Source organism: Pseudopipra pipra, chromosome 1 (genome assembly GCF_036250125.1).
Source record: "Pseudopipra pipra isolate bDixPip1 chromosome 1, bDixPip1.hap1, whole genome shotgun sequence".
NCBI lineage: Eukaryota > Metazoa > Chordata > Aves > Passeriformes > Pipridae > Pseudopipra > Pseudopipra pipra.
In genome coordinates, this window is record NC_087549.1 from 66,952,727 (window position 1) to 66,964,926 (window position 12,200).

Here is a 12,200-nt window from a genome sequence, read left to right on the forward strand (position 1 = left end):
TCAGCTGTTAAATGTAGTGGCAACTTTTGTTTAAAATATTGGGAAAGCTTTGGCAGTATAAATCAATGCTACATCTTAAATTCGTGCTGCTCCAGGAAGCCGCTGATAGTTTATAGGCACAAACTCAATACAGAGATTTGGTAGCGCTGGTATGTGAGTGTTTATACACTGTATTGAATTATTTTAACGAAGAGTTCCTCATGAGGAAATGCTACACAATTTTTACCAAAGAGCATCTTATACAATCATTCTAAGTCACCAAATTTTAAATGTGTTCTAAAATATACAGGGAATTTTTTTTTAAAAAAAGCCTTGTGAATTGCCTGAAGGAGGTAGCACTTTCTGAATCCACATGAAACGTGTTCTCAGGGGTACCCATTGAACTGCATGTACAAACTTTCTCCACCCTGTTCTGAAGTGTATTCATTGTGCAAGACTGAAACCTTATTTTTACAAGTCCAGCATACACTTGGAAACTTCTGATTACAGGTGATAAACGCTATCTTTGCATCAGCTTGGTGGAGGGGATGGAGGGGAAGTCTGAATACAGTGGTAGGCATTGGAGAAATTACACTGATCTGAAGTCCACCATATAATCACTTCGGTTCTTCTGTGTGTTGGAGGATTAGTTGATACATCCTGGCTGAGGGTATCTTCTGGTCATCTCTCTGCACACTTTTCTCCTCCATTTAATAAAGCTGGAAACCAGTTCTTCCCGAGCAAGACTAGGAGAGAGCTTAGCCTGGCTCTCCACTCTGAGTGTTTGTATTTACAGGGGCACTACTTTTGCTCTATAATAACTCTGTAACTCTACATGCTGTCCCCTGGGCACTGGTGGGAGAATCGAAAAGCTGGTGAGGACACATTTGTAACACAGGCTGAAATACATCTCTCTTCAACCCCAGCCAGACCCTGGCATGCAAACTACTGACTAATACTGAATGCTGAAATATGATACTGAACTACAATACTGAAAGTGCTGTCACTTTCAGTATATTGTTTTAGTGTGGGCTTTTTCTTTAAACTTTCATTTTCAGCTGATGTGGGTCACAGGCAAAGTGAACAAAGGGATCAGGTTTTACAATGCATTTCTAAAGCTGGCAGCTGAGGATTTGCACACTTAAGGGAAAGAACCAACAAGTCCTTTCAAACCCTTTTATCAGTGAACCCAGGTGCAAAATGACCAAGAGAAGGATTGTTTTCTCATATTGTGGATGGGAACAAAGAATATATGATGGCCTTGCGATGTAAAATGTAATTTTCTATTCCTTCTGGACAAGTATTGCAGAAGATATCTCTTCAGTCTGCAAGAGAGAGTGTCAGTACTTGCAAGTAATTTTGAAAATGGAACTTCAGGCTCTGGCAAGGAATGAGCTGGGGAACATTGAAGATGGCAGGGCAAAAAAGAAACTGAGTGTATCACTTGCTTCTCAGGCATCAAAGCTGGTGAGATGGAGTTCTCTGAGAGGGAGGAGGAAGACAGTTTGGCACTGCAGTCATCGGTTTTCTGAGGAGCAATCATTTCAGTTTGTGTATCAAGCAGGCAGGCTGCTACTATCTAGCTTGAAGGAGTGAAGTTTTGATGTACATCCATCTAACCTGCCACACCAGATCTCTGGAAAGACTCTTGGTGGTTTTCCTCTTACTCTGCAAAGGAGAATCAAAGAAAACATACTTGTAGGGGAAATGCTGTTATTGCAGCATTCCTAATGCAGCCAAAGAAACCAGATGGAATTAATGGACATAAATTAGGAACTGTATTTTTTAAATTGATTTAATGGATTTAATTTTTTTAATTGATCTCAGACTTTGTGTGTTGTGCTTTGAAAAGGGTCTGACGCACCAGGACCCTGGCTTCTTTTGTTAAGACTATGCTAGCTGTGAAACTTCTTTGAGAGCCAGCTTGAGCTAGCACTCTACACCCTAACCAAACTTGTGCTACATTGTGAGAATGGAGATTTTGAACTGTTTTAGAATAAATAATTTTTCCCACATTACAGTCAAACTGCAAATGCTTGGAAAAACACAGTGCTCTTATGCTACTCCCAAGTTTTAGTGTCAAAGAGCCTGCAAGAAAGTCAGTCCTCCTTGCTCAGCAGGCACCAGGTACATAGCAAGATACAGCTTTTGGACAAAACCAATCCTAGTCAAATTAGATAAGAAAAAATGTATAAAAAGATGGGCCACATTTTTCTGTCTGCCTCCTGCAGTAGAAAATGCAAAGCAATGTGTGGTAGTGATGAACACATTGTTTGGCTTCCCTTATTTTCCACCTACTGTTGTACCTTGAGCTGACTGGCCCAAGAGTCTCCCTTTCTAAGTGTATGTGCTGTTGCTCTTGTTGCCACTACATCACAAAACAACCCCCTAACCACCAGACAAAAACTTGATTCAGTTGAAGTTCCTCCCTTGGTATGAGTCATTTCCAGTAATAAAGCTTCTGCAGGCTGAATGCTGCTCTCAAGTACTTACTAATGACTGTTTCATGACTGTACTTTAAAACAAAATAACTTTTTTTCAGTTGATTTCATGAGTGTTAATCTGAATTTAATTGTAAAGTTCAGGTATCAAGCCTCCCTGTGCAGTCCCCTGCAGATATTAGTAGCTTGCTACAGAAAATACAAGCATGTCTGTAATAACTTGAATATTGCTTTTAATTTCTGCTTGTAATATATCTTCAGTTTTGAACAGGAAGAAGAGATGGGGTTTTTTTTAAAAAATACTTTATCTCACATCCAAGTTTCCTAAAGATGGTGATCTTTTTTTTCTTCAGTTGGAGTCTTGGCAGACTTGGCACGCAGATTGATGGAGATAAGTTCCACCAGCCTGATATCTTAGACCCGGTGTTACTTCCTTGTTTTGTGTTTCTGAAATAATGACTTTCTCTTGACTGAAAAATAGCACTTTTAGTTTGGTGGCACCTTATCTTCCATGATTTGTTGCCTGTATCTCTTCAGAAGAAATCTAGTTTCTCTCTAGCAGAAGATGCCTTCTGAGAACTGAGGAATCTGCCAATTTAAAATTAAGATCAATGTTGAGCTAAGGCTGCTGGGGAACCAGTGGAAGTGCCCCTAGGGTTTTGAACGTACTGTCCTTTAAGTTTGTAATGTGCTTGGATTTTGTTCTTTTCCATTTTCATCTTGCTCTTTCTTTTCCTCTTCCTCTTCCCTTTCCTTTTTATAGCACTAGTAGTATGACCTTTATCTTTAAACTATCAACAGCAAGATCTGCAGCTCATCATATCAAAGATGAAGATGTATAATCCAATACACAACACCAGATGTTTCATACAGGAACAGTTTGGAAAACCTGTAGTTCCTGGCTTATGTTGATGGATTATAAAAAGCAATATTTCTTTTTTTTTAACTGAGGCAATGAAAACCATCCTCTACCTTCTGAGTCACAAAGAAAATGAGCGAAGTAGCCACTTAATTAGTAGTAGGAGGTATACTGATCTAATACAATTAAACTCCGGATAAGAAGCTAATTATTTATAAGTTACTTTTTCCTCCCTAAACCCATAACAGTGCAGTGATGCAGTTATAATCACAGTGATTTACCTGCCGTTGCCAATTTCTGTAATTTTGTGATCCTTAGAGAAGTAGAAATACAAAACATTAATACATCTCTAGTGCTCTCTAAATTGTATAATTACATAGTAATGAACTCAGTACCTAAACAGATGACAAGGTAGCTGTGTTTCTTTTCATCTCCGGGGGCCAAGGCCCTGAATATTAAGGCTTTGCTGGCAGGCAGCAGGGCCAGCATCATGGTGCCTCCAAGCCGAGTCTTTCTCATCAGTAGGAGAGTAGGAGTAAGACAAGAAGGAAGAGCTCAGAAAAAAAAGTGGGTCAGGGAAACAAAAAGCTCAAATAGAGGCTTTAGGAGATGCAGGGTTTTACAGTGAAATGTCATTATCATGGCTAGGCTTTGCGAACAAAGATTGGGGAAAGGCTCTATCCACGTTTGTTACAAGCACACTGGTGGCTAACGAGGCCAGTACGAGATAGACATGTCTGATTACAAAAGGCACAGTAGAAAGACTCCTTAGGTGGTATATTCTGCAAGGCATGATTCTTTCTGCATTGTCTTTTCTCCTCGAGAGTGATCCTGCGTGCTTTCTCAAAGGCGTCAGCTGCGTTATAGATGGTGTGTCTGCAGACCTCCCGATTGGAGGCCAGAGTAGACCAGTTACATTGATCAGTATGGCCAAGACTGAGATGTTGTCTCAGGGAGTCCTTGTATCTTTTCTTTGGGGCTCCTCTCTTGCGGCAGTCAGTGGCAAGTTCACCATAAAGCAGGATCTTAGGGAGGTGGTGGTCCTTCATCCTGGAGATGTGTCCTGCCCAACGCAGCTGTGTTCTCAGCAACATGAAAAGCAATGAAGTCTGCTAGAAACTTAGGGAATGGAGAAGAGGAAAGAGGCAAGGGAGCTTTGAGATTTCAGTGTCTGTGTCTTCAGCACCTGGGGCTCACTGAATCAGTAAACAAGGCTGATTTGAAGCAAACTTCAAGGAACTTAAGTGTAAAACTGGATGCTGCTTCTGTATCAAAAAATTTAGCCCAGGAGGGCTTTGTTTGTTATAATTTATTTTCAGATTCAACCATTATATTTAATGTGTGTGTCTCATTCTCAATTTTTGACTTCAGAAAAAAACCTGTGAAAATGGCTTTTAAAATAAGACAGTTTCTTGCTGTAACTCAAATCAATTGCCCAAATATTGCAGTGAGAACCTGCCCAGAGATAGCACAGTTTGCAAGGTGTGTAATTAAGAAGCCCTTGCTGTGCTGAGTGATTGATTTTGTGTTACTTTGACCCACTAATGCTGTCTTCTTAGTAACTAAGTGAAAAATTCTGTCCTGCCTTCGTAAGAGCTTTTGCTTGCTGCACACTTTACCTGTTCATTGGCTTTACTGGTAATGTGTTAAAAGGGCAAAAATCTATAGCCGAAACTGAAGTAATCTGATTGGCAATGGAGTTAAGTTTGTTCATGCTGGATTTTAAAGGTATGGGAAATTACTGAAAATCCAGAAGACAGCATATTCAGAATCTGAATAATTTAGAACCATGAAACTTAGACAGTTTGATTAATTTCTTTTAAAACAAGTTTTTTCCAAGGAGTTTCAGCTTTGTGAGGACAGAGACAGAAAGGAGATTTTGTAAGATCAGAATATATTGTTAAGCCAAATCCAATGGATTGGCTTCAAGGCTAAAGTGATTACACCTTTCTAGTCTGCTAGATGTGAGGCTGCTGTGGTTCCTGGTTTCAGAGCCCAGCCTGTACAGATGCTGAGCATGCATTCCGGAGATGAAAATGCACACAGAGCACCCACTCAGCCAGCCATGCTGAGCAGAAGACGTGAAGAGCAGCACCTTCACCAGCACCTGCATGCACAAACAGCAGCTCACAAATGTGGGACAGCACAGGGAGCTCCATCCTCTAGGCGTACACCCTCACAGAAAATTGGACTACAGTTAGGAAGATGTCGTAGACTGTAGTGATCGGAGTTTGACCAGCCAAGCATAGTGGGCAGCAGCCTGTTTACGTGTGGCTGGTCACTTTTCTCACCTTTCTCTTATTCTTCCCTGATGCACATGAATTCTCCTGTTTCCTTCCCTTTTCTTCTCTCAGTTACCCCTGCTTTCTCCTTGCACTGCTCCCAGTTTTTCTAAGTCCATACTCAAATTTCCCAAGGCTGCCTAGGTAGTTTGGATCTTACATGGATACTGATATGGTTTCCTAGACAGTGTTGGCCTTTCAGGGTTGTTCTCATGCAAAAGTCCCTGATATTCCCCTTGAGGGTTCTCAGGTAGCCCTACCATAACTACCCGTGAAATCCAGCAATCCTTCAGGACACGCTCTGTAGCATTTGTTAGCTGCTTGCACTTTCGTCTTTTGTGTCCAGCAGCTGCTTCTGTCTCATTTCATGATTTCTCCTGTTCTCCTGTTAGCTAAGCCACAGTCTTGTGCCTGCTTCTCTCTCTGCATCCTTTGGCAGCAATCTGATACTGAGGACAGTAGAGGTGAGATGAGGATGCACTTAGCTCCCAGGACCTGAGTCGTTTAATGGGTTAAGTGGTGGGAAAAGATGTAGCACGGCTAGCAATCCGAGATCAGCTGCAGGCTGCATCAGAGGCCTCAGTTCCTTGCTTGGTTTTGTTCCTGTTTTAACCTGAGTTAGCTTGCTTGGATTAGCCACCCTAAGTTCTTTTATTTCCCAAGGACAGGCATACATTGTCTGCCTCTGTCGGAAAGGGGAAGGCAGTACTGACTTGGGAGGGGATCTTTTCTATCGTAGAAAATTTTATGTCTGCTTTTCAGAGTTTTTTCATCTACAAGGACATCTGGGACAAAGAATTTTTTTTGACAAGTGATCAAATACCATTAGCTATTGTTAATTAAAACCATTTGTAAATGAAGAAAAGCAAGTTTTTTAATGATCTTTATGTAGATAAGGTGAAATCTCTGAGGACAATGGCTTTATTGAATCAAGATTTGTTTCTTGGTATTTTATTAGAACATGCTTTGCTGCGGGCTTTATTCTTCTTGTGGGAAATTCCGGTTTACTCTTGCTTCAAAACTTAGTTGAGCATCTTCTAGTGCAGGAAGCTGGTGCATATACTTTTATCTCCTACAGGAGAAATCCTCCTGCTTCCATCACCATTTCTTAATACATTTTTTTCCCCCATCACCATTTTCTCTTTCTTTTCAAGGTTGTCTGGGAGAAGGTTGCTAGCTACCTACTGTGCTTTCTGAGGTGTCCCTAGGATTGGGTGGGGGCTGCTGATCATTCCTAGCAGCAGGAGGAGAAATCTGCAACACAGTTTTCCATGCCTTCCCTAAAGGAAGCAAATGGGCCAGCTATTTTGTCCTGTTTTCAGAGCAGAGCATGGAAGTGTAACATCGCGGTTAGCTTTAGTTATACTTCTCACAGTTTAGGAAGCCACTTCTGACCAGCAAAGAGATCTTGGTTACATGGTGCAGGAAAGAAAAACAACATAGGTTTGGTTTTAGTGATCCCACTTCTCCTTTACTTACAAATACTCATTGCTTTTGTGTGTCCCAGTCCTTGGCTGCAAAAATGAAACTTTATCCTCTTTCCTTTATAAGCAGTCCTCTGGCTATGGTCTGTGCTCCTTTCTCTTGTAACTCTGAGTCAAGTCTTTTGCTTCAGTTCAGTAGTTCTGACCATTAGTTTATACACACACATACTGCTGTCTTCCTATCCCCTCACTTCCTTTTCATTCCTCTCCACAGGGACATTTTCAGAGTGTGCAAAATTCCTTGTCTCTCTGTGCCACTTGTCATGCTTTAGCAACACAATGGGTATGAGAGATTCTAAATATGATTAAAGCAAGTTTGGCTAAAAATTCAGTGTGGTTTGTTTGGGGTTTTTTTAACTTCTTTTGAAGTGTGGGCAGGGAATAAAGCCAAAGTCCCTCCCGCTCCCCCAACCCTCCCCCCCCAAACAAAGTGAGAGACTAAACCCGAAAATGAATGTTTGGCTTAGCGTAGCTGTTAGGTCTCATCCCCCCAGCTGCCACACTGAAGTTTCACATGCAGAGGCTGCTTTCACTACATACATGTTAATACACATACATGTTAACAGACACTGTAACACTTCCCCCAACTGCCATTTGGGAGCACATCTAAAGCCCATTTTGATGCTGGAGAAGGTGTCGCGGCAAAATTATGATGGGTGATGCCTCTCCCAGTGCATTCAATACGAAGCTGGCAGTGTGGATTTTGCTGCTGAAACCTGCACAAAACGCCATCAGGCTTGTTCTGAACCTCAGATGGTGGAGGATCAAGAGGGGTTGTGAACGTGTTTGCGTAAAGTTTGAGGATTTTTAAATAGTGGAAAATCGCAGTGGTTTGTTGCAGGAGGAATGTTCAAAGCAAATAGAGGTGGGTGTGGTAATTGTTGAAGGTTAGTTATCACAATCAGACCTGGAAGCCTGGGATGTTTTTAAACTGCTGTTCAGCTACAGTAGTGAAGGTCTAAACTCTTAAAGAGTCATCCAAGAGGCATGATAGTTTGAGCCTGCTTTCTGTTATTGCCACCCCTAGCCTCCCGAAGGAGGGGAGAGAAGAAAGCCCCACTCTTTGCTCTCCAAGTGTAACTTCAGACAGGTGGGAGATGCCTGGAGGAAGAGTGGGGGAAAGGGGGACATGGGTGGGGTGCATGAGTAAACCAGGTGAAAGATGTTTCTTCAGGGCTACAGTTACATTGTCCAGGAGAATGAGGATGGCAGCTGTGGGGATGACACAGAAGGGCAGTTACTCTTTTTTAAAAAGTCCCTTGTCATTCACAGGTTACACCAGTGTGGGAGTCTTCTCATATGAGGCCTGTCATAGATGAGAGAAGAGTCCTGAATGGGTATTGATCTTAGCACATCAGAAAGATGAGGGCATAGCTCAGGAGGAATGATGGTATGTTTCTGCTGTTGAGTAGGAGTAACCTGTAACCTGCTTCACAGCTGAGGTTGTAGGGCTGGAAACCTGGCCAGTTTAGGAAAGGATCTGGTGTTCTCAAGAATCAGAAGTTAAATACGAGTCAACAATTGCAGGCTATATAGAGAAAAACAGATGTCATGTTTCAGTGTATAAACAGGAGTAAATCCTGTAGGACGTGGGAAGCACGTCTTTGGAATGTGTTTGCAAGGCCTCAGCTGGAATGGGGGTGTCCGGTTCTGAGCATCGCATGTTGGAGTCAGAGCAGGGGGCCGCCAGATGGACAGAGTGGCAAAATGTATCAGAGCTGTAGGAAATGTGTGACCTGTGAGTGGCAACTGAAGAATTCAAAGCTCTTCAGACTCTGAGGGGAGATGTGAAGGGCCATTTTCAAAAACACAGGTTTCTGTAGCAAGAAATAACCTTCTTACTGCGTCTGTGATGGATGGGAGAGAAAATAGCAGGCTTAAATTGCAGTAAAGGAGACAGAATAAACAAAGAAATATTCACAGGCATAGTGAGACACTGAAATCAATTGCACAGGAGGGTCGTGGAGTCTCTGCTAGTGAAGGCGTTGGAGGTTCAGTTCAGCTGCTCAATTGGGGTAATGCAGCCCTGCATACTTTGGGTTTGAGGGCTTTCAAAAACCTTTCTGTTCCCCATTTTCCTCTGTTCTCTTAACACTTGCTGTATGTGCAAATTGTACACTAGAGACATGGTTTAGTAAGGCAGTAGGTGACTGGAGTACATGAAATCTAAGAATGTCAACTGAAAGTAGCTTTTCAGATAAAGCGTGAGGAGCATAAAATTGGAGCAGAGGAATAGTAATGTAAATAAATTTTTTTAAATGGTAAAGGTAATCAGAAGATACATGTTATTTGCCCTGTTCCTTGATGTGCTGCCTTTTTAGTCCGAAGGCAGGAATTGTGTCTCTGAGTCTAAAGGCAACACCAACTGTTTTGTGAACTTTAAGTGGCTTTTTTGAAGCCTTCAGTAACTGAATCCTCTGGAGTGCTTTGCCTGAGTGAGGGACAGAAAAGAAAGAAATATTTTCTTCCTTTACACAATAGGCTGTAGGGCCCTGCCTCATTTTCCTTGAAGGACAGGAATTGGTTTTATAGGAAGCAGCTGGAGCTTGTTGAGAAAACTACACCGGTAAATGACAGGGAAAAAAGAGGAAACCTGCAGGGCAGCCAATAAGCTGTTAAAAGGTAAAGCGAGGGTGTTACATTGGCATACTAGGATGGCCAAAATGCAGGTACAAGAGAAAGGATGAAAACTGCTACCTATCCATGTAATGCACATAGTCTGAGAGCGTTACTTGGTGTTTAAGGAGCAAGTATGAATACCTGGAAAGCTTAGAATATGGTCAGAAAGTTGGTTCATTGAAAGTAGTGATTTATTTACCTCAATGGATTGGGAAGGATGCATGAGCATGTTTTCTGTTCAGGTAAGCCAGATAGAAGCAAGCAATAGAAAGCAAGTTAATGAAAAAAAAAATGCACTGAGGCGAAAAACATAGATTGAAGACAGTGGAAGAACAGAAAAGTAAGCAAAAAACAGATGTGATATGTGATAATAATAATGCCACCTTGTAGAAACTGCAGTAAGATGTCCAGTGTGCCCCTAAAATATATAGGCGAGAGTACACAGAAAAGGGATTCGGAATACTCATGACATTTTTGAGTACTTGCAGCTTTTCTAGTCAACTGGCTCTGGGACTGCTACAAGGTCTGTTGTTTATGGTTGTTCAGTAACTCACTGGTCTAGTAGTGAGGGTATGGGTGCAAATGCCCACCCTCATATCCATCAGAAATACAAGAGTTGGCTGACCACTGAGATGAGTTTGTCTCAACATCTGTCATTTGCTGTCAGCTCTGGAAAAGTGCAAATTACCACATCCTTTTAAATGGGCCAGCAGTTTGAACATGGGATTTCACATCACAGTGCACTGCCTGGGCATTGACACCTTGTCTAGGGCTTTGTGACCTGTCCTCAAGGGTTTCAGTGCATATCTGAACATGAGCTTTTCTGGGCCACCTGTTTACTTCTTTGAAGTAATTGTCTCCTTGCATTTTACATTTTGCATGGTGTGAGCTCTCCTCTCTGGACAGTCAAGAAATACAACTAGTGCATTTGGTGCACATTTGCCCTCATGCCAGAGGGCAATTCAGTTGGCTCATTCAGTTGCTCAGCTCATTCCCATTTTAGCATGGAAGTTACCTCAGGTCCATAGCAATATGAAGAGTCAATGTAAGGATTGGGTGTGATTAATTTTGAAAATATCGGTTGAAAATCTGCTAAACTAGCCTGCCAGTGGGTGAAATGAAAGAAACTCCCAAGCACGTGGGGGTTTATGTCTTGGAAAAAAAAATCAATAATAATCTGAAAAAAAAGATGTGCTGAGGCTTCAGCCCCAAACTGATCTTGTTTCCCATAAGGCTTTTAACCATGTGAACAAAACCACCTACCCCCTCAGTCAAAAAATGTCACTGTCACCACGGTGCTTAAAGGTGGAGTGCAGGAGAGCTGCTACAATTAGTGTGCAATCTCATTAGCCTGTACCATTTTTCCCCTGTAGGCACTTGCTTGATTTGATTATAACAGTGGAGATATAGTGCAGTTTGAAAAGGCAGACCAGTCCTGGATTATCTGAGCTCACCAAAGCTGTCCCCTGTGGATCAGACACCTATTTGTATTGTTTCCTTACGTCAAATAAGGCATCAGAAGTGCCTTTATTGGCAATGGTTGCTACATGCCGGGAACCTGCCAAGATTAATATACACAGCATTCCCCTCCCCGCCTTCTGCTTTCAAAAAGTAATCAGCATAAAAGTGTTATTCAATTACTACCCAGTCAGAAACCTCATGTTGTCAGAAGTTGTTACTAAGAAGACAGTGGTTATTAATAATGTACCCAGTTGCATTCTTCAGTATAACTTTGGAAATTATACAGATGTGTTTATTTGCAGATGACTGGTTAATTTTGCTTTGAATCACTAAGTAATCTGCAGAGAACATATGTAGCAAGTAGCTTAGGTATAATTTATTCATTGTTCCTCTAATTATTCTGTTTGTCTTTATTCCATATTGTCAAGTTTTTGGCTGCTCTTAGTAATAAAAGCAAAATGAAAACCCATGCAGCTGAAGATATAATTTCTTTAGCATTTTTCAAATAGTCAGGGGATTCATCTTTTCTTGGAATGAATTGATTTACTGCAACTACTGTCTAATGCAAGACTATAGAATAAGTTAAAACCTTATAAAAATTTTAAGCACTCCTCTGAGGAAAGCACAGTCAAGTCATTTGCAATATCTATGTAGAGTTATCTCAATCTTTTTTGTTTGCTGGCATGGAGAGAAAATATCATTTCTAGAAACTCATCATCATTTCAAACAATAAACTGATACAGCATCCATTAAAACTATTGAAGAAAAGCAGCAGTGTCGTATGTCACCTCTGAGTTAGAGATGATGAATTAAAATGTCAGTGTGTCTCCATTTCTTCTTATATTGTAGACTGATGATAGTTCTTCTAACTAAACACATGCAAAAAAACCAACCAGCCAACAAAAAAAAAAAAAAACAGCCAAAAAAACCCAAACCCCAAAAACAAACAAAACACACCCAAAAACCCCAAACTAGTTTACCAGCATACGTCTAATTCCTTTTTGACCAAGTGCTGTTTCGTATGTTGTTACCTGTAAAATCTTTAATTTCCAATGGGATCTTCTTCCATTTTTCC

General features: G+C 41.2%; 1 protein-coding gene across 4 annotated transcripts in view; it reads left to right on the forward strand.

Annotated features, from left to right (window-relative positions):
* The window catches only part of EPB41L4B (erythrocyte membrane protein band 4.1 like 4B), a 172,557-nt gene that overhangs the window by 87,324 nt on the left and 73,033 nt on the right, over window positions 1-12,200 (forward strand). The gene's annotated exons all lie outside the window — the stretch shown is intronic.